General features: G+C 46.1%; 1 protein-coding gene and 1 long non-coding RNA gene across 1 annotated transcript; both read left to right on the forward strand.

Annotated features, from left to right (window-relative positions):
• The window catches only part of Erich1 (glutamate-rich 1), a gene marked incomplete at its 5' end in the record, with an annotated part of 52,793,804 nt that overhangs the window by 46,778,547 nt on the left and 5,992,223 nt on the right, over window positions 1-23,034 (forward strand).
• LOC148000622 (uncharacterized) lies at window positions 8,659-13,764 on the forward strand. Its single transcript, XR_015640447.1, has 3 exons — window positions 8,659-9,005; window positions 9,471-9,591; window positions 11,951-13,764. It is a non-coding gene; the product is annotated as an uncharacterized LOC148000622 (long non-coding RNA).

Below are 23,034 nucleotides of genomic sequence, written 5' to 3' on the forward strand. Positions count from 1 at the left end.
CATGTGATGTAATATCAACTTAGATGTTTTGAGTGGGAAGTGTTGTAAAAATACATTATTACCTTTAAGTTAGAGAACACAAAAAGACTAGCATTCCTTGGAGTTCGCAATTCTTCTGAGAAGAAAATACTCAGTTTGCATTGCATGTGGGATAGGTGCATCACACTGGGCAGAATTATGACTTTGGAGCCCAAGCATGTTATAAGAAGATATGATTGGGTCTCAAGTTCACAAGCGGTAGACCTGTGCTGATAATCTTAGCCGTCTACTTGACTGAATCTGGAATCAACTAAAGGAAAACCCTGGGGCAAACTTGGGGGCTTAATCAGGTTTATTGGAAATAACCATAAATGTGGGAGGCATCTTCTGGAGGTATAAGGGGAAAAAAACCTGTTTTGTTGTTGTTTGTTTGTTTTTTGCCTGCTTGTTTTCATTCTTGTTGGCAAGTTCATCTATCCTATTGCTGCTACTGATTCTGCTGCAGTAGCTCCCTGATTTGAGAAATCAGCTTTACCAGACTTCCAATACAGACTAAAGGCCAGTGGATTTCTAGGAATCCTCCAAACCTTTGGTGCTAGATTGGAACTGCAGAGACACCCAGCCTTATGATCTCCACAAGCAGCTCTTGACCTCTGTAAAGACATCCATTGTTGGACTACCCAAAGTATACCGTGTAAGCAAAGCTAATATTGCTCCTTTTCACATATATTCACCCTGTCTGTTCTACTCCTATCAAGAGCATGACTAATAACAATCATCAAAGAGAGTTTGATGTGTGTGTGTTTTGTGTGTGTGTGTGTGTGTGTGTGTGTGTGTGTGTGTGTGTGTGTGTAAAATAGAATGTTCAGAGTATTCATTTGCTCAAGATTCACCTGGAAAAGTTGGATGTTATCATAGTCTAGGAATCTAATGTATTAGGTTAATTTTAACAATGTTGATTCTGGATAGAATTTTGCTGTCGTCAAATAGATAGGAACTAAATTGGTCCCTACCCCCTGGGAATTAGCTTAGAGCAGTGGTTCTCAACCTTCCTATTCTGCGACCCTGTAATATAGTTCCTCATGCTGTGGTGACCCCTTAACCAGGAGATTATGTTTATTGCTACTTCATAGCTATAATTTTGTTACTGTTATGAATCATTACTGTAAAAATCTGCGTTTTTCAATGATCTTAGGTGACCCCTGTGAAAGGATCATTTGATGCTCCCCCTCCCTCCACAAGGGGCCTCAACCCACAGGTTGAGAACCACTGGCTTAGAGGCTGATGCGTCCTTAGAACCTTTCCTGTTGCAATGTTTGCATGAAGATTTCCCAGTGCACTGGGAAGCCCTCGTCGGCCACTTCCTCTAATCCCATGTGCTTTAGAAGCCTACGGACAGGTACAGAGCTGAGAGCAATCACACCTCTACCTGGTTTGCAAACCTTCCCGATGGTTCCTATGGCTCCCCAGTGCCAATTAAACCACTTAATGTGTATAGAAAAATTCATTAAGTTTGGTTTAATGTGTTTCTTCCTTTAAAAGAAATGATTAGCTAACCATGGGTTGGGTTGCCCAGACAGGTCCGATTACTAGGCGTGTGACTCAGTTTCATATGAGAGTTGGGGTGACTGCTGAAGGCTCGGGGGATAAGAAGGTTGACTCCCTAGGCTGGATCATACCCTAGGGTTTGCTGGCCTGGCCTTGGGTTTATTCTTAATGATTTCTTTTCTCTAAATATCCAGTTCCTTGCATCTCATTAGCTCTGATGGGTGGAATTTCAGACTGTTTCGGGAGAGATGTTTTACTGTAAGACGTTATGAGCTGTCAAAGCTTAGACTCCCCTTCCTCCTCCTTAAGTCAGTTATGATGGAAAGATGACTTTGGGACATTTTCACAGTTTCCTTCTACAGACCTGCAGGAGCTGGCTAGCTCTTAGCTGGTCTCGTATTCGGCTATAGTGAGATGTCTTTAGGTCACCAGGAGTGTGTGCCTCAAAGCAGATGGTAAGACCCAGGTCTCCTGCTTCCCAGCTGTGAGGTGAGGAGTTCATACTCACAAAGCGACAGGGCTGAAAGCCAATAGTGTCTGTGGGTAAGGAGGAGTTTTGGCAGCCAACAGTTGAGAGAATTTTGTGGTCTCTTTCTTCTCCATGTGTCCCCTCTCCACTCTCTTTAGGCAGGCATTCAAGACATTACTTCATAGTCTGCTTGGGATAAGACTCTGTGTGTGTGTGTGTGTGTGTGTGTGTGTGTGTGTGTGTGTGTGTGTGTGTGTGTGTGATTAGAGCTATTTACGATGATACTGACGATACTTGAAGTATCAAAGAATCGTCATCAGCAGAACATATCAAACATCCAGGACTACTCACAGCCCTGAACTAGGAAAAAGGACTGGACTTGCTTCAGAAACTCCCGCCTGGTAGATTTAAGTTGTGGGTTAGACTTGTGATTCTCAACTTTCCTAAGGCTGCGGCCCTTTAATACAGTTCCTCATGTCCTGGTGACCCCCCCCCCCAACCATAAAATTATTTTGTTGCTACTTCATAACTATACTTTTGCTACTGTTATGAATTGTAATGTAAATAGCTGTGTTTTTCAATGGTCTTAGGTGACCCCTGTGAAAAGGTCATTTGATCCCCCCCTCAAAGGGGTCCCGACCCACTGGTTGAGAACCACTGGTTTAAAGGATGCCGTCTCTTTAGAACCGCCTTTCCTGTTGTACTGTTTCCATGAAGATTTCCCGGTGCGTTGGGAAGCCCCCTATGACTGCTTCCTCTAACTCCATCCATGGTCGAGATGCGGACACAGAATGGCCACTTCTTATCACTGCTTAGACCGGGTAATCACTTATGGATACCAGCTTATCCAAGTGTAACCGGGGAGGAAGCCATTCCTATTGGATCCTTACCTCCCAATCTTCGTTAAACCGTGCCTGTTAATCAATGCCCTTACAACCTCAAGTCTTAATGGAACACGTCCTTAAGATCCCGATGTGTGAGACTTGGAAACCGTCCCCTGCTTTGCTACTGACTTCATTTCTTTAGTTCCGTTTCCCTTAAGTGAGAACAACCAACGTGACTGGCAGACCTCCGGGTCTGCTTTGGAGGGTGGAGTATGTGGCCGTGTTTCATTCCTCTTTAAAGGGTCCCTTGCAACGACCGTACTCATCTCATTGTGTAACTGGGATGCTCACCTGTGTATCTTCTCACTGTTTTCCTATGGCTGGTTGGAAGGTTGGAGACTTAGCTCTCACAGCTGCCCAGTATCTCGGGGTGAAGGAGGGGTGTGTGTAGGGGCGATAGAGATGTGTATGTGTGTGTCTTGGGGCGCGGGGGGGGGTGGCATATAACCGGGACATATAACCAGACCAGCCTTGATTCCCATCTCCTTGATTCCCAGTCAGCTGTAGCTTTTGATCGTTGGTGGAGATTCTTACCGGCTCACGTGAGCTGGGTTTTCCCTAAGGCTGAAGCCTTCTCCTAGTCCCAGGCTCTCTCTCCCATGGTATGTTTTGGACCCTGCATTATACTGAAGACAAGGAACTAAGTGTTGGGAGAAAACATTATGCAATTCCTAGGGATTGTGGTAATGTTTATCTGACCTCAACTTAAATCACAAGTATAGACAGCTAAACACTAGATTATAGGCATCAGAAGTTGTTCATTATTTACTAAAAAACAAAGAGAACAGTACGTTATCTAACAGTACGTATTCATTAGGGGTGAAAAGGAAGTTCTTTGAAAAATGTCCCCACTTGCATATAATTTACTATTATAAAATACCACAGAGTATGTGCTTCACGTCAAGTGTAAGTTAATTTTCCCTCTGTCTCTTTCCCACGAACTCCCTTCCAGGCCATAACTGATTTCAACACCACTGGAAGCCCAGAAAATTTCTTTAGTAAATTATAGCTCTGGAATAATCCCCCTCTCCTGCCCCATTCTGTCGGCTCTAAGGGTAGATAGCTTTGCTTCTGTTGGCCTTTTTCCCCTTTGTTCAGATTCTGCTGGAATCCCATGTAAGAGACATTCTCATGACTCATTCCTCTCTCCCTCCTGTGAACCCCTCAATAATTTCCTTCTACCAGTCAGTCCTTCGTCTAACTGCCTGAGTTCCCATTCTTATTTTCACGTCACCAAAAGGCATCGGAAACTCCACATAGGTTTTGCTTGAATTTTTTTTTAAAGATTTATTTATTTATTTATTTATTATGATTAAGAATACAAGAAGAGGGCGCCAGATCTCATTACAGATGGTTGTGAGCCACCATGTGGTTGCTGGGAATTGAACTCAGGACCTCTGGAAGAGCGCACAGTGCTCTTAACCGCTGAGCCATCTCTGAATTCTTTAGGATGCCGCAATGCTGTATGGAATCCTCTGATTTTTGTATCGAGCAACAACAAACAACATCACCTTTCAAATGGAGAGTCCACGACTCATCAATTACCTTGATTATGATAGGCTACAGGGGCTACTACTTTTGGGAGCAAATTTTAATATTTAAGATGCTCAAAGTGAAGTAGGAGAATATCAAAATGGCATTGATGCTGGGAAATGGTTATGTAACAGTGTGAGCTTTTCTTTTATGGAAGACTAACTCTTCATACTATGTGTGATCAGCATCTCCTCTAGTCTGCATGGGATTTCTACTCTTAAAGCTTGCCCTCCTTTCTCTCTCCCTGAATATGCATTGTGCACGTGTGTGAGCACGTGTGCGTGTGCACATGGAGGCCAGAGGTCAAAGTTGGATGATCTCCTCTGTCACTTCTCCAACCTCATGTGTTTGAGGCAAGGTCTCTTACTGAGCCGGGAACTCACTGACTGAGGTTGCCTGGCTGGGTCTTGAGCTCCGGCTTCTCTGCCTCTGACTTCCTTTTATACAGGTGCTGGGGATCTGAACTGAGGTTTTCACATTTGTACAGTTAGCATTTTGCCCATTGAACCATCTGCCTCGCCCTGAACAAATTTCAGAACGATGTGACTTCTAGTTCATTTCTGTATCTCTGGCGATTTCACTTGGGATTCATTTAGTTACTGAATCTGGGCATTTGTATCTTTTTATCAACTCCTGAAAATTCCATGCCACTGAATATTTAATAATTATTTTCATTCTCATTTGTTGTGCTTTGAATTTCCTCATCTTTTCCTTGATTGTGTCTGTTTTCTATATCTTTCACCTCTTTACCTCTTTGTCTCTCTGTGTTGAATTCTGGGTGAGATCTTTGGGTATATTTCTAACTCTTTTTTTTTTTTTTTTTTTTGAGCTGGGGACCGAACCCAGGGCCTTGCGCTTCCTAGGCAAGCGCTCTACCACTGAGCTAAATCCCCAACCCTTTTGGGTATATTTCTATTCATAATACTTTAAACCTTTTCTATAGAAAGTCTCAGTGTAAATTTTATTTCTTTCAGTTTCCATCTTCCCCTTCCTATCCTTGATTTTAATATCAGTTATAACATGTACATTCAGGTGCTTATTTGTTTTCAAAAAGTTCTTATTTTTAGTGTGTGTGTGTGTGTGTGTGTGTGTGTGTGTGTGTGTGTGGACTAGAAAATGGCATTAGATCCCCTGGATCTGGAATTCTACATGGTTGTGAGCTGCCTATGTGGGTGCTAAGAATTGAATTTGAATCCTCTAGAAATGCTTCTAACTGCTAAGTCACCTCTCCAGCCCCTGTAGGGTAAATCCTAAGGACACATCAAAGTGACTTTGTACAGTTAAGGAAAACACTAAGTAGGTAAGCGTGTGGGTTATTTCTAAAATATTCATTATAAGACATTTAGCAAGAAAGAAAACAGAAACTCTAGGCTTTCAGTGGGAGTTACAGTACCAGGAATGAAATGTCTTCCTGTGGAAGGCCTCAAAGCCAATTAGAAAGTAGTCTATTACCTACCCTTTAAGGTTCTACCACTACTGCGCCATCTTGCCTGAGAGGTCAGCATTGTAGTGTGCAGGGACCAATGCTGGGTAAAACAATTGAAATCTTCCCCCACCAGCAGCCTTCCTAACACCTCCAGCGCCATTCAAGAGTCTCATGAACGGTTATGCTTTCAAATTGTCCTCTGAATATTTTTGTCTATACTTATAGACCTGAGCCGCTGTCAGTGGATCAGTGTCGTTTCTTTTCTAAGAGGACTGCGTTCAGTGCTGAGGTATATAATTGGTCAAAGTGCTGAGAAGAAGAGATTGAGTGAGTGCCCAGGACCCATTTATCCCCTGCTACCCATGGCAGAGCTCAGGAAGCACTTAGAAGGGGAGACTGAGGACGTGGAAGGGCAAGGGGGCTGGAGAGTTTGCTCGGAGGTTAATAGCACTCGCTGTTCTTGCAGAGGACCTGGGTTTGCTTCAATAACAACTATAACTCTAGCAGTTCCATGAGGGCTTTTCTGGCTTTCATACGTACCATGCATGCATATGGTGTACATCCATCCATGCAGGAAAGCACTCATACACATAAAATAACAACAACAACAACAAAAACAACAGCAATAGAGATTGTAAGACCTGTACATGATACGGCTGCTACACTCATGAACTCACAGAGGTAAGGTAGGCCTGCACAAGGCCTACGCAAAACTAAGCTAAGGAAAATTCCTGCATAAATACAGTGTGATCTCCAGGCTTTACCCACAACTGAAGTGCCATTGTCAATTGATAGCTGCTGAGGAAGGGAGAAGCATTCTTCTTTGAAGGTGGCTGATTTCTTACAGTCTGGCGGATGGCCAGGATGTAGACCTGTACACTTGTAGACAGCCTAATTGTCCTTAGTGGATTAATAAAAAAGAAGACGTGAAGTTAGGAGGAGGAAGTGTTGTGGGGCATGTGGGGTGGAGGAGTTCAAGGTGGGGAAATGAGAGGTGTGTCTGATCACATTCTGTTATGTACATATATGGAATTTTTAAACAATAGGAGGAAAAGTTTAAAAGGAAACATGTTGAATCTCATGGTGCAGGCCTGTAATCCCAGCTACTTGAGAGGCTGAGGCAGAAGGATCCTAATTTGTTTTGTTTGCATTGGTAGTTCAAGGCCATCCTGAGCAACTTAGTTAGTCCTGCCTCAAAATGAAACAAACATTTTAAAATGTGAATAAAGGGTGTAGCCCAGTGGTGGAGACCTTCCCTGGCTCACAGGAGAGCTTGGGTTCAGTCTTCAGTGCTGCAGGAGAGAAAAAGAAACTCTTACTTTAGAAACCTAGGTCCTCTTGTTTCCACTGGCTGTAACTTCAGGCACTGAATGGAAACTGCTGGTCATTGGCAACTCCAGGATGCATGGCTGCTCCCTCCCGTTTGACATGGGCTGGGACATTCCTTCTGTCCCACTTGGCACAGAATGTTGCTTATGTCTCCCAGCTTGAAAGGACACACATTCAGTTGGATGTTGCGTGGCCTGAATATCCACAGAGATAAAAACCTGGGTGTTCTAGAAATTATTACACACACACACACATACATGCACACACACGCACACACATACATACACACACGCACGCACACACACATGCACATACACACATGTACACACACGCACATACACATACACACATGCACACACACGCGCACACACACACGCACATACCCGCACACACACGCACACACATACATGCATGCACACACACATACACAGACACACACACATACACACATGCACACACATACACGTACACCCACACAACTACTCAGCCTAGGAAAAGAACCTGAGATGATTTAGAGGAAGCTACCATAAACGTTTGATTTATGTCAAGTCTCTCTTTTAGCCTAGTCTTCAAACTAACTCGTTGACTTTTAATTCCTATCATTATTATTTTGGGTGGGATCTTATGGTTTATCTCGGTCATTAATTCATTTGTGAGATCTTGTTTAAATGTGGAATTCTCCCAAAATTTTGCTGTAAGTTAGAAGTTCCCAACTCTGGGAGTTCTGGACAGGGCAGTAGTTTATCTTCAGCCCTAAACTCCCATGGAACACTCAGACATTTTCCAAACATGCCTCCCCCAATCCCCCGATCCCCCACACCCCATCCCCCAGCCCGGGCGTGCGCACACACACACCTCCATCCACTGCCTCTTGTATCTAGAACTAAGACAGTGCAGCAAATTTTCTTGTTGCAGGTTTCTGCTGTAAAGTTTTTCCTGTCCATATTTATAGGGATCTCATTTCTAACAGTCCAACTGTGCGTACTCAAGGCTTTATCTGTTCACCTCTCGAGACCACCAAGATACATTGCTGTTGAAAATTGATGTGTGGATTCCTCGGTGGCTGACGGAGCAGGCTACCAGAGCCTGAGCACTGCAGCAATTTCATGGTTTCTCTTCAAAATATCATTTCGTATTTAAGAGAAAAGCCTTCGGAATGTGTCCTGTCCAGTCCTTTCACGCCCTGTTTCACCGGAGCATCTACGGAAGCTGAAAAGTTAAGCAAGGGCTCACTAAGACAAGGTGACACACTTAGTACATTTCTTGGCACAGGGTAAGTCCCCAGGGCGAGAGAAAATGCCACCGGTTCTGGTTCACTTGACCTAGTTTTCTTCTGTTTCCTCTCTCATAATTAATCTTGCTGGAAACACAGGAAGCCAAAGTCCTGTAATCCTGTTTGAATCTTTTCCCCCACTTACTAGGTAAGTGGCCTTCCAGGGGGCCAGAAAAATGACAGGTATCTTGGCCAGACACACAAAGGTTTGTAGTTCACCCGGGCACGTCGGCTGCGAGTCCAAAGGAGCTGTCATCTCTACAATAGCAGAACCACAGTGGCTGTTCATGTCCCGACTCCATATTAACACCTCCACAGATGCCCTGCAAGAGACGAGCCAGGAGGCTGGGACAGATGGGCAGGAAGCACATCCTGGATTGGCCGTAACAAATTCCTTAGTCTCCTCCTGCTTCATTCTGTCTGTGAAATGTGAACAGCGCCTCTGAAGACTGCTGTGAAGACTCGTGATATGTATAGAGGGTTAATAATGCATCTGGCAGGGTCCTGGCAGGAAACAGAGGGCACACTGAGAGGAATTTGTTGTCCTTAGGAAAAAGGAACCAGGTAAACGAGCATTAGGAGAACTTCTTCTTCTTCTTCTTCTTCTTCTTCTTCTTCTTCTTCTTCTTCTTCTTCTTCTTCTTCTTCTTCTTCTTCTTCTTCTTCTTCTTCTTCTTCTTCTTCTTCTCCTTCTCCTTCTCCTTCTCCTTCTCCTTCTCCTTCTCCTCCTCCTCCTCCTTCTCCTCCTCCTCCTCCTTCTCCTCCTCCTCCTCCTCCTCCTCCTCCTCCTCCTCCTCCTCCTCCTCCTCCTCCTCCTGCTCCTCCTCCTGCTCCTCCTGCTCCTCCTCCTCCTCCTGCTCCTGCTCCTCCTCCTCCTCCTGCTCCTCCTCCTGCTCCTGCTTCTGCTGCTTCTGCTTCTGCTTCTGCTTCCGATTCCTCCTCCTCCTCTTCTCCTTCCTCCTCCTCCTCTTCTTTTGAAATCAAATGCCTATTTATTTAACAGAGAAAATATCAACCATTTTGCTATAGTTTTTAATGGTTGTCCAAGTATGAGGAAGCATAACCAGAATATGAAAACTGAAAAGCTAAAACAGATGGCTGTATAAAAGGTCACCTAGCAAATAAATAGGATTGCAACCGCTGGAGAATGGTATGTATGTATGTATGTATGTATGTATGTATGTATGTATGTATGTGATATTTTATTTATTTACATTTCAAATGTTATCCCCTTTCCTGGTTTCCCCTCCAGAAACCCCCTATCACACCTCCCCCTGCTTCTATGAGGGTGCTCCCCCACCCACCCACCCACTCCTACCTCCCTGCCCTGGTATTCCCCAATACTCGGGCATCGAGCCTTCACAGGACCAAGGACCTTTCCTCCCATTGATGCATGACAAGGCCATCCTCTGTTACATATGGAACTGGAGTCATGGGTTCCTCCATGTGTATTCTTTGGTTGGTGGTTTAGATGTAGGGGTTCTGGTTGGTTGATATTGTTGTTCTTCTTATGGCATTGCAAACCCCTTTAGCTCCTTCAGTCCTTTCTCTAACTCCTCCATTGGGGTCTCTTTGCTCAGTCCAATGGTTAGCTGCAACCATCCTCATTTGTATCAGTAAGACTCTGGCAGAGGCTCTCAGGAGACAGACATATCAAGCTCCTGTCAGCAAGCACTTCTTGGCATCAGCAATAGTGACTGGGTTTGGTGACTGTATATGGGATGCATCCCCAGGTGGGGCAGTCTCTGGATGGCCATTCCTTCAGTCTCTGCTCCACACTTTGTCCCTGTATTTCCTTTAGACAGGAGCAATTCTGAGCTAAAAATTTGGAGATGAGTGGGTGGCCCCATCCCCCAACCTGGGGCCTTGCCTCACTCTGGATATGGTCTCTACAGGGTCTCCCCTTCCCTTTGTTGGGCATTTCAGCTAATCTCGTCCCAGTTGGGTCCTAGGAGTCTCATGCTTTCCTGGCATCTGTGTTTTCATTTTCTTCTAGGAAATTTTTTATTTATCTTTCTTTCTTTCTTTTTTTTTTTTTTTTTTTTGTTCTTTTTTTCGGAGCTGGGGACCGAACCCAGGGCCTTGCGCTTCCTAGGCAAGCGCTCTACCACTGAGCTAAATCCCCAACCCCTTTATTTATCTTTCTTGATTTTATCTTTGGCCCATTCATCATTCAGTGGTGAGTTGTTTAATCTCCATGAGTTTGTGAATTCACTAGGGATGTTTGTTGCCTTTTTCAAGCTTTATTTCATTGTGGTTAGATAGTGTACACAGAATGATTTCAGTCTTTTAGAATCTATAAAGATTCTTCTGATGTTCCGGATGTGGTTTACTCTGGAAAAGCTTCTCTCTGCTGCTGAGTGGATGTATGTTGGTCGGTGTTCGGTGTTTGGATTAAACTATTCCGTAGATGTCTGCTAAGACCATTTAAGGTATAATGCCAATTACTTCCTGTTTCTCTGTTTATTTTATTTTTGTGCAGATGGCCTGCCCGTTGGAGAAAGTGGGACATTGAAAGCACTTAAGTGTGAATGGATTCACGTTAATCTATGTCTTTAAATCCGCGTCTATCCACTCGTATCTTTTTTAGGAAATTGGGAACACCAGAGCATGGCGTATATGTTTGTGATAGTATTGCCTTCATGATGAAGGGTTTCTCTGATTAGAATGTAGTATCCTTGTCTCTTCTGATTATAGTCGGAAGTCTATTTTGTCACACACCAGGATAGTAACACCTGCTTGCTTCACAGTCCTCTTGGACTGGAATTCTTTTGTGCTGCTTCTACTCCCAACTCCGTGTTCAGACTTCCCAGGTCTTCCACCAGGGCATAGCCTGGTCAATGCCCTCTACCACCCAATGCTTATTTTCTAGAATCTACTAGATTGAGCCTGGGTCCCATAGCCAGTGCCGCAACCTTTGGCTACCTATGACTTGTAACCACTGACCTCTAGTCTTCCACATGGTCCTTCATCCTGAACCCTGGCACCTCCTCCTCCTTGGCAGCCATCGCCTATGCTTCTATGAGAACCCGCCCTAGCTACGTCCACCCACAGGGCCCTTTTCTCTGCCTCCACCACACAGATATCCCACATCCTCCTCCAGGGTATAGCCTGGTGAGTAGCACTGACCTCCTCATCCACACCTCTTCTGAAATCTCCTCGATTTAGCCTGGATTCCACAAACAGTGCACCAACCTAGTCTGGTCTTCCCTACCTTCACCACAGAGGAGCTCCAGCCTTGAGACAGTAACCTTCCTACCTGTCCTCTGCACTCTCCCATGTCAGATCCAACATTGCCACTCAGACCTATCTACCCCCATGCTCCTGGCTTGGAACAGGGTGCACATCTTGTATACTAGCTCAGTCCTCTCCAACCACCTGATTTCATTCCACTCAAGTCATCCCCAACCTCTAAGCCCAACCTGCCCCCACATCTTCCCTCCCAACCAATGCCACAACCATAACTGACTCAGAACTAACAAAGTCTACCTGCCTCTATCTCATTGCAGAAATAACAACATGGTGAAAGATCAATCCAGGATCCTTTCTCTAGAACCTACCAGTCCTGTAGAAATTCTTGCCAATGGGATTACCTAGATGAATTCCAGGACACAGAAGTTAAAAGGAAAAAAGAATCATAAACCTCCACAAAGGATTCTATGAGTTTAAAGAAGACATAAAGAAACAACTCAGTTGGGGTTGGGGATTTAGCTTAGTGGTAGAGCGCTTGCCTAGCAAGCACAAGGCCCTGGGTTTGGGCCTCAGCTCAAAAAAAAAAAAAAAAAAAAAAGAAAGAAAGAAAGAACGAGCTCAGTTAAATCAAAGAGAAGAAGCTGAGGTGAAGAAATACTGAGTGATGTATAAGAAAATGTAAGTGTGCCATTGATGGAAATGATGAAGGTGACCCGGGACTTGAAAACAGAATCCAGGAGATGGAAACATTGAAGAGGACTCAATCTGAAGCGAAGATGGAATGAGAAACCCAATAACCCAACTAGAAACTCAAAGGAAACCCTTTCAAGTAGAGTGAATCAAGCAGAAAACAACACTAGGTCTCAGATATAAAATAGAGGACCTGGACCAGATAAGAAAAGAACATAGAAAATTAAAAAGGAAAGAAACACACTGAAAATATGAGGACACCATGACAAAACCAAACCTTCAAAGTATAGGCATAGACGAGGGAGAAAATCGATGGCATAGAAGATAATCATAGAAGGAAATTTCCCTAAATTAAAGAAAGACACACCCATATCATTACAAGAAGCACACAGAACACCAAACAGATGAGACCAGAAGAGAAAATTCCTACAGCATATTATAGTTAAAAACACTAAGTGTACATAACAAATGAAGTGTATTGAAAGTTGCAAGAAAAGAAAACCAAGTCACATATAAAGGAAAAGCCATCAGAATAAGAGCTGATTTCTCACTGGAAACTGAAAGCAAGAAGATCCTAAAGAAATGTACTCCAGGGTTGGGGATTTAGCTCAGTGGTAGAGCACTTGCCTAGGAAGCGCAAGGCCCTGGGTTCGGTCCCCAGCTCCGGAAAAAAGAAAAAAAAAGAAAAAAAAAAAGAAATGTACTCCAATTCCTAAAGTGCTGTGACAACCAACCTAAAATAATATACCCAGCAAAAATATCTGCTGTGATTGAAGGAGAAAAATAAATTCCATGACACAAATGGCATAAAGCCTAACAAACCATACCTAAAGAAAATATAAGACACACCATTTTGGGCTGAAGTGCGGCAGAATGAGCATAGCAAGAGAGACTTTGGAAAGAAATATTAAACCCATGATTATTCAAAGACAAAATACCACGTAGCACGTAACATCCCTGAAAGTCAACACAATCACCACAACTAATACACACATTTCAAGAATAACTTTAAATGTCAATAGAATCAATTTTCGAATCAAAAGACACAGACTGACCAAACGGGTTAAGAAACAAAAGCCGTCTATCTGCTGCCTACAAGAAACACATCTTATTTTTAAAGATAGGCACTTCCTTAGAGTAAAAAGATGGACAAAATTATTGGAATAAAATGGGACCATGAGGCCTGAAGAGATGGCTCAGTGTTTAAGAGCACTGTCTGCTCTTCCAGAGGTCCTGAGTTCAATTCCCAGCAACCACATGGTGGCTCACAACCATCTGTAATGGGATCCGATGCCCTCCTCTGGTGTGTCTGAAGACAGGGACCAGCGCTCACATACATATAGATACACGAGTAGAGGACATCTATATCCTGTGCTTAAATTTGAGCTGTATCCTACCTCTATTTTATACGCAATAAACTGCTAAGTTTGCTTCATTCTCACTGGTCTTAACATTGTCTTCTGTAGCATACCCAAGCATCTCGCTTAATATACGTAGAGTATAGAGAGAACTCCCTGCACCTCCTCTCAGTCACCGGTAACAACGCTCACTTCCCTTCCTTCCTTCCTTCCTTCCTTCCTTCCTTCCTTCCTTCCTTCCTTCCTTCCTTGCTTCCATCATTTTTCTTGTATTACTCTCCTCTCCCTTCAATGCTTTCCTCAATCCCCATTTCTGCTGGCGAGCAGCAGAAATTTGAGCAAATAGTCAAGTTTCCAGTACCCAACATCCATGGATTAATCAGTATTACAAAATTATAGGATGTCAGAGCTGAAGCAACCGTGTTTAACCCCACTCATTAAGATAAAAAAACCAAGCCCAGAAAGGGATTTGCGCAGAAAGAGGCAGGGCAATCATGAGACGCCTGTCTTCTCAGTTCTTGGCTGAGAAACCCCTGTCCTCATTGGACATCATGAGGTGACCTTCCTTAGCCCCTTTGTTTTCCCAGCGCTTCAGTTGTCTGACAAAGTATCCAAGTCACGGCTTGCTTGGGTATCTTTTTCCTGCGACTCCCACAAAGGGATGATTGACAGGACTGGCCTTTAAGCTCTGTAGCTCGGGGCTCCCACAAGCTGCTGCCCTTTCTATAGATGTCTACCGCATGAAGAAAAATCTCAGAAGCTCTACTTTCAAAACTAGTGAGCCTGCTTATACAGACACTTCTAGATGTCAGCTAATGGCGACTTTCCATAGTTAATCAGTCTTCAGACTCAAAGTTCTTTTCCTATTACTTAATATCTCCATCAAAGATAAAGATGAACTTAAATATTTGAGAGCTATGAAAGGTCAATAATTCTTAAACATTCCTTAGCACACGACTCAACATAACCAAAATACTGGAAGAGCGCGGTTTGAAGTAGATGATACACACAAACTAAACTGTCCTTGTCTTGCGAGCAGCCCTCAGTGACATTCACTGGAAATTCTTGGTAGATGTCTGGTCCACGGGCTGAAGGCTTCTCCACGGCGAGTGGTGAAGAGACAGGAGAGTCACCACTTGCTTTGTTGGGCATTTTATGTTGGTGACGTCATAGAATTTAATCTTCTCAATTACCCTGTGTGGTAGTATCCTCATTTTAAAAACAAAAAAGAACTAACACACAGAAAAACCACACTCACTGATCCCGGAGGATGATAAGTAAGCAGATAAGCAGAGCTGGGCTTCAAACCCATCCCCGTCTGGCTCCAAACGGTGATCTTTTGATATTTCACCTGCCTCTCTCCCTCTTCCCCTCCCTCCTCCCTCCCTCCTTCCCCCCTCATCCCTCCCTCCTCCTTTCCCTCCTCCCACCTTTGGTTTGAAAAGCCAGAGAATTTTTCATCTAAAATGATGTGCAATCTCTCTCTCTCTCTCTCTCTCTCTCTCTCTCTCTCTCTCTCTCTCTCTCTCTCTTTCTCTCTCTCTCTCTCTCTGCAAATATATTCTTAATAATTTAGAACTGGGAATACTCCAAGTGCCAATCGGCCAGAGAAGAAGTAATTACTGTTTGCCCATACAATGGGATACAACGGAGCAATACAGTGATAGAAAGTAGTGAGCAAATAAAGTACTAACCCGTGCAGAGCATTTTCAAATGATCGTGCTAAGTGAAATACTCTGGAGACGAAAGACTATGAACTGCACAGATCCACTTTCGTGAAAGCTGAGAGAAGATGACACCAGTGTTTGGGTGACAAGCTTTGGATCGATCAGTGTGCACTGGAGCAGAAGTGTCTGTTACGATATCCGGTAGAGTATGTTTCACCGTCAATGAAAATGGTTCCGCCGTGGACTGTGGTGGTGATCTGAGGCAACTCCAAGGGAGAGAGATGGGACTAATCCTTGATGTCATTTACCCAGTTAAAGAGCACACGAAAAAACATGGCATTGAAAGAGAATGAGGAACTTTCGTCTTAATCTATCTTTTACAAGAGACTCGTGAGGAGGGGAAATCAATTTTTCAGGTCTTCTTGACTTGAATCAGAACACAAAGCCACAGTCAGGTGTTAGCCCCCGATGCCCATTTGCTTCAGCATTGTGTGTGTGTGTCCACATCTTATGCACATGCCCACACCTCTGGTGTAGGGGTACAGATGGGTTATGAAGCATAAAGACCTTGGTAACACCAAACCATGCAGTCATCTCAGCTTTGGTGAGCTGTCATCAATGCCGAGGTGGGCTTTGGTGGCGTAGGTGTCTTTGAGTCACTTCTGCCCCTCTAAGTAACCCCTCACCCATATTCCTGAAAATACAACTCATAAGTTCACCAAATTGGACTCTGATGGTCTCTGTGCTTCGGTCTATCTTGGGCTCCCAGCCTTCTCCCACTGGGTGAGTAGAGGGGTGTGTCGTACCTCTGCAGGGACAATCTTGTCACATAACAGGAGCAGCAGATTCTCATGCATGTATCCCTCTCTCTGCCACAGCGAGGCCTGTCTGTGCAGTCTTACACATATACTCCCAAGGCTCTAGTAGAGGCAGGTGTTTATGTGGAGATTCACATACATGTGTTTCCTCGCCCCATCATAGGTAGTCCTGTATGTGCAGTTTCACACACATGCATTTCCTATCCCTGCCATAATTAGAAAGCTGTGTGTAACTTTTCACACACACACATTTTTTCCTAGCTTTGTCGTAATTAGGATTATATGTGTAGATACACACACATACACACATACAATTTATAGCCCTGTTATAGTTAGGTGTGGTGATTTAAATGAAAAGACCCCTGTAAGCTCATATATTTGAGTATTTGGCTCCCAATTAGTGACCATGTTTGGGAGCCATTAGGAGGTGTGGCCTTGTTGGAGGGGCTGTGTCACTGGGTGGAGGGCACGCTGAGGCTTCAAAAGCCCACACCAGTCCAATCTCCCTCTCTTTCACAAACTCCATCATACCTAGGCCTAGGATGCCTTGGGGTAGTGTTGGGACATGGACTACATGTGAACAGGTATGCTCAGGTCACCACATAGCAGCTCTGGGAACCGGCAAATGCAATCAGGCATGACCAAGCTTGCCCTCTGGTGTCAGTGGGACACAGATTGGGTCCAAAGAGGTGGAACCAGGCAGCCCGTAGGCACCACTGGGACCCCACACATGTGAGACTCGGAGAGCTCAGGCCAGCACATGGTGGCTCTGGGACACAGCAGAACTGTGAACTGTGTGGCCAGGCCACCACTTGAAGGTCCCAGGACATGGCAGGCATGTGGACATGCCCAGGCCACAATGTCCCATTGCCCACGCAGGAAAATCACGCAAACAGGTACGCCCCAGGCTGCCGAGTGGTGGTTGTCGGACCTGGCAAGTGTGCAAATAGGTGTGCCCAGGCCAGGAGGTTGGTGGCACTGGAACATAGCAGGCACGACAGCAGGTGTGAACAGATGTTACCAGGCAAATAAGAGGCACGGCCAGGCTGATAAGTGCTGGCGCTGGGACAGGTTTGCAGGCAAACAGGCAACACTCCACCACCAAGTGACAAGCCTGCTGTATGGCTGCCCTGGGCTGTGAGGGAGTTTAGGCCACCATGTGGCAGCCCTGGGCGTGACTGTTGAACACTCCTTCCATTCCCCAGGACACGGTATGTGCATGAATAGGAGAGCTCAGGCCATCACACAATGGCGTAGGGACACAGTATGTGCATCAACAGGAGAGCTCAGGCCGTCACGCGATGGCGTAGGGACACAGTATGTGTATACCCTGCAGCTGCCTAGAGATGTGGCAGGTGAGAACAGGCACACCCAGGCCACCACTTGGCAGTCCTAGGATACGGTAGGTGTGCAGACGTGTGCGCCCAAGCCACTCCACGACAGTGCTGGGACACAGCAGAGGTGGAAGCCGCTGTGTCCCGCTGGCAGCACTGAGACTGTAGGTGTGCTCGGGTTGGTGGTTTGAGGCTCTGGGATACGATCATGTACAGACAGGTGAGCACAGGCTGTTACGTGTTGGCACTGGAACGTACAGGCACGTGAACAGGCAAGCCCAGGTAGTGCTGGTTCCAGCACATACGTCTGATCAGGCACGTCCAGGCAGCCACATGGAGGCCCCGGAACACGGTAGGCATGCAAAAGAAGTGTGAGCAAACCGTAATGCCCTGGGAAATAGCAGGTGTGTGAGCAGGTATTCCCAGGCGGCCACGTGCTGGTGCCAGGACACAGAAATCACGCAAACTGGTGTGGCCAGGCAGCCATGTGGCCTTGCTGGTACATGTCATGCACACAAGCAGGCATGCTCAGGCTACTGCTTGGCATTGCTTGAACACAGCTGCATCCAAACAGGTGAGACCAGGCTGCATGGTTGGTGATGCTGGGATACGGTGAACACGTGTGAACAGGCATGTCCAGGCTGCCGTGTGGTGGCCCTGGGACACAGCAGGCGTCTGATAACCCTGGGCATGTAACTGTCATGCCCGGGATATGACATGATGATGGTGTGACCCTGGCAAGTGAGGACAGGCTTGCTGAAGCCACCACATGAAGGTACTAGGACATGGCAAACAGATGAATATGTGTACCCAGACCACCATGAGGTGGCGCTTGGATAAGGCACATTTGTGGCCATAATTCACCCATCCCCCACCGCCCACTGCCCACTGCCCACCTCTCTCCCCCCACCCCTCAGTTAACCAAGCTCAGAACAGGCATGTCTAGGCCACCCAATGGTAGTACAGGAACGTGACAGGCTTGTGACCAAGCATGCCTACTCTGCCATGTGTAGGCGCTGGAACAGTGCCACCGTGTGGCAGCTCTGGGAAATAGCATGTGCGCGAAATAGGCATGTCAAAATGCCGGAACACAGCATTCCCTAATCAAGACGCCAATTGCCATAGCAGGGTCTGAGTGCAAAGAGCCATGCCCAATCTTCCACATGGCAATCCAGGGACAAGGAAGGCCTTCAAACTGGTGTGACCAGGAAACCACTTGGTGACTCTGGGATACGGCAGGCAGGCAAACGAGCATGCCCAGACTTCCAAGTGCTGGCGTGGGGCAAGCGTCGAACAGGTCTGCCCGGGGCCACCATGTTCCAGGGCTGGGGCAAGGCAGGTGTGTGAGACAAGGCATGCGCGGCTCGCCAAGTGGCAGCTCAGCGAGGGCATGTGAACGAGCGCGCCCAGGTGGCCAAGTGGACGTCCTGTGCCACGGCAGGCGTTGTGAGCCTGAAATGGACAGGTTTCTAGTTAAGACTGTCTTGCGGTGAGCAAACAGGTGTTGGCGGGGAGAAGAGGAAGGACAAGCAGGTTCGCAGAGCGGAAGTCAGTCAGTGGAGCAGTGTTATCTCTGCTGTCCCAGGCCGGGACACTTTCTCACGGTTTCTTATTCCCATGTAACCAAATATTTCTCTAGTAAGCTTGCTGATCACAACTAATGCGAAACTTATTGTTTTCTTTTTCTTCTTCAACTGTGCTCTGGTTCTCCCCTGGTGGAGTTTAAAAAAAAAAAAAAGAATGTAATGTATTATTATTTTTTAAATTCTGATCATGGTTTCTCACACCCCCAACTCCTCCTAGATTCTCCCTGTTTTCTCACTAACCAAAGTTCACGGCCTTTCTTTCTTTCTTTCTTTCTTTCTTTCTTTCTTTCTTTCTTTCTTTCTTTTTTTTTTCTTTTCTTTGGTTCTTTTTTTCGGAGCTGGGGACTGAACCCAGGGCCTTGCGCTTCCTAGGTAAGCGCTCTACCACTGAGCTAAATCCCCAGCCCCCTTCCCCCCTTTCTTTCCTTTTTCCTTAGTAGAAAACAAACAGCTATCTATCTAGATAAACAAATAAATAAGCAAAACAAAAAACCAAAAGAAAAAAAAAGAAAAAAGAAAAGAAAAAGCACAAAGAAACACATACAGACACGGAGACATATTCACACAGAGAGAAATATAAAACACACAACCAGAGAACATAATATAGAAGCAAAAGACCTAAAAGCCCAGACAAAGCAATATAAGACAAAAACAAATCCAGAAATCCCACTGTAGTCGTTTTATGTTGGCTGTCTATTGCTGGGCTTGGGGCTTAAGAGTGGTTTGTATGTCGGGTGAGCCCCCCCTGGAGAACACTTAAGCTGTCCTTTGTGGGGGGATATCAGCTGGAGAGAGCCTCTGGGTCAGGGATGGGAGCGTGTGTCTACTTCCCGCTCCGTGCTGGTGTAGCATCAGTCTCTGTGAGTTCATACATGCACCTATCTGTCCTGTTGCGCCTGGAAGGTCTTGTGGCCATGGTATCCTCCCTCCCTCTGGATCTTAAACTCTTTCTCTTTCCTCTTCCACAGTTTCCCCACAGCAGCCAACTGAGGCACTGGTCCATGAGCATGGCGGAATGTTATTGGGAGTCATTTTACTGCTACATATTTTTAAAGCACTATTTGGTTTTACCCTAGGTCCCTGGGTTACCTCGTCTCCAGTTGTCGCATTGGGCATGAGTTCTATCGCATGGAGTGGACCTTAAATCCAATCAAATGTTGGTTGGTTAGCACGATAAGCACCTGGTGTTTACCCGTCTCCTTTGGTAGTGTGCAGAGTCACCTCCAGAACCAGGCACACCAGTCAGCAGGGGTGAAGAAGGTTCCAGATAGGTATCAGCTTGACTTCTCTGTGCTCAGTGAGTTATGTAGGTGTTGTCTCCAGCAGCAGGGACATCATTGTGTGTGTGTGTGTGTGTGTGTGTGTGTGTGTGTGTGTGTGTGTGTGAAACCATTTGCCTTGTCAATAGCCCAGATCATTTGAGGGTTTCCACGGGGTTTGTCCAACAACTCAATTAACCGTTACCCAGACTGGCACTGGAGGTTTCATTTGGTGACAAGAGATGCTGTGGGACTGTGACAAGGGAGACATGGTAGGTGTTCTCACACCTGCCACATGCCAGCGCTGCTGCCTGAGGTGGTGTTTTTACACCTGCTCACTCGCCTGCTCTGCCCCAATACAACCACAAGGCAATGTGGGCTCACCTGTTTACGTCTCTGCTATGCCCCTGCACCACCGCCTGGCCGAGAAGGCACGCCTGTTTGAACACCCGCCTTGTTGAAGCAGAGCCATGTGGTGTGTGGCCATACGTGTTCGCATGCCAGTGGTGTCCCAGGGCCTCCACACTGTGCCTCTGCACCACCTGTTGGCATGCTTGAATTGCCCTGGGTCAACCAGCGGCAGACTGAGCACACCTGTGTGCATGTGGTCCATGTCCAAGAGCCACCACATGGTGGGCTCTGCTTGTCTATTACCATGTGTGTCACGTCCTAAGATACCGACCACCTCATGGCATACATAGGCCATGAAACGAGCACCACGGTATGGCAGCACGAGCTAACCTGTTCACATGCTAGCCATGTCTGAGTGCTTCATGTGATGGCACAGACGTTCCTCCTCCCACGGCTGTCATGTTCCTGCCCTTTAATCTTAGCACTTGGGAAGCAGGTCTCCGAGTTCAAAGCCAGCCTGGTGGACAGAGAGTTCTGCGACAGCCAGTGCTACACAGAGAAGCCTGTCTTGAAATACACACACACACACACACACACACACACACACACACACACACACACACACAATGCACTTCTCTTTTTACAGTTACCATAGAATCAGGAGGTGGGGGCTCCTCCATGAGGGAGGAGCCTGTCTCAGGTGGTCTTTAAGCTACTGCAATAGTAGGATGAACCTGTTTAATGATCACCCACTCTCCTGTAAGTAACTCCTTACCCATGAGTACCCAAATACGCCCCAATGCACTCCTTGGTTGCCAAGCTGGACTTCAGTAGAAACCTTCCTTTCCTCTGTATTGATGACCTATGGGGCGAATGGATGTTTGTTCTCGTCTCCCCAGCAAGAGTGAAAACAACAGTCCCAGACATCCAATCCATCCTTCTGTTTTTCCTTCTGTAATCTTCAGTAGTTTGACAGAATAAAGGACTATGGTCATGACAGATCCCTGAGACAGGTAGACCAACAGGGAGAGAGGCCCCAGATAGACAAAGGAGATGCCAAACTTCCAGCTTTTTCCTCCCCTACTGACCTGGGACCCCTCCATCAGCCCAGACTCCTCAGACAAGGTCAAGGGTGATCCTTCTGGATGTGCTTACCTGAGGCCATGGGTGTTAGGTCAAAACTGATGGAGGAGTCACGGGAAGAAACCAGCCTCTCCAAAAACAGATTTGTTCCTTTAGTCAGAACGACTGAGGGTCACCTGTTTCCAGTGGATGTGGAGTCTGAACCTGTGGCACAGGGCTTGGGGTTTTCTAGGGTGGAAAGGGGGAACTTTTGGGATAGGAGATTCCATTTGCAGGTCAGCCGGCAGCCACCTTATCAGAAACTTCCGGGATCCCGCTGCCAGCCCACCAGCGTTATCAGCCTACCTGAGGCCTTAGAGAACTAACCCTCCATTCCAGACCCTGAGGACAGGTAAAAAGAAGGGGTGATGTTTTCTCTCATCGGCAGCTTCCTGCTGGAAGGGACTATATGGGGCTAGACTCTGTCCCCAGGATCTGAGGGTGCATGGGTCAGGATGGCTTTATATAGGAAGAGGGATGTTTTTAACTTGACTATCTGCAGTGGACTGTGTGATTGTGATCACGAGCTCCTGAAAAAGCTTTTTGAAAGCAATTACTACAGGGCTATAGTGAGTTAGATGAGACTACAGATGGGGCCCAGCTGGGGACCACACTAGGTCATTGCTCTAATGTGGATGTCTAGTGTCACTATGACAACAGTTTGATGTAGGAAGAACTCTGTGAAACCTTTAAAAGAGAAGGCAAAAGTTTAAGATGATAAGGAGTAATCGTGGGGAGGAGCTAGAGTGGGAGGAGCCAAAGGCCTAACCTTGTTGTTGACTTATCTTTGGGCTCTCTCTTGAACCATTTTGGGTTTGCTGTTGCAAATCCCACCCGTGCCCACTGGTTTTATGTCAGCTTGACGCAGCTGAAGTCAGCCGAGAGGAGGCAACCTCAACTAGGAAAAAGCCTCCATAAGGTTGGCTGTACCCAGACCTTTGTGGGTGGGGACATCGCTGGGCTGGCGGTCCTGGTTCTATAGAACAGCAGGCTGAGCAAGCCATGGGGAGCCCAAGTCAGCAGCACTCTTCATGGCCTCCCGTCTTGACTTTAATGATGAACAGTGATATGGAAGTGTGAGCTCCCAAAGTTGCTGTGGGCATGGTGTTTGATCACAGCGATAAAAACCCTGAGACAAGGGGCTGGGGATTTAGCTCAGTGGTAGAGCGCTTACCTAGGAAGCGCAAGGCCCTGGGTTCGGTCCCCAGCTCCGAAA

Source organism: Rattus norvegicus, chromosome 16, assembly GCF_021556685.1.
Source record: "Rattus norvegicus strain SHRSP/BbbUtx chromosome 16, alternate assembly SHRSP_T2T, whole genome shotgun sequence".
In the NCBI taxonomy this organism is placed as follows: Eukaryota; Metazoa; Chordata; class Mammalia; order Rodentia; family Muridae; genus Rattus; species Rattus norvegicus.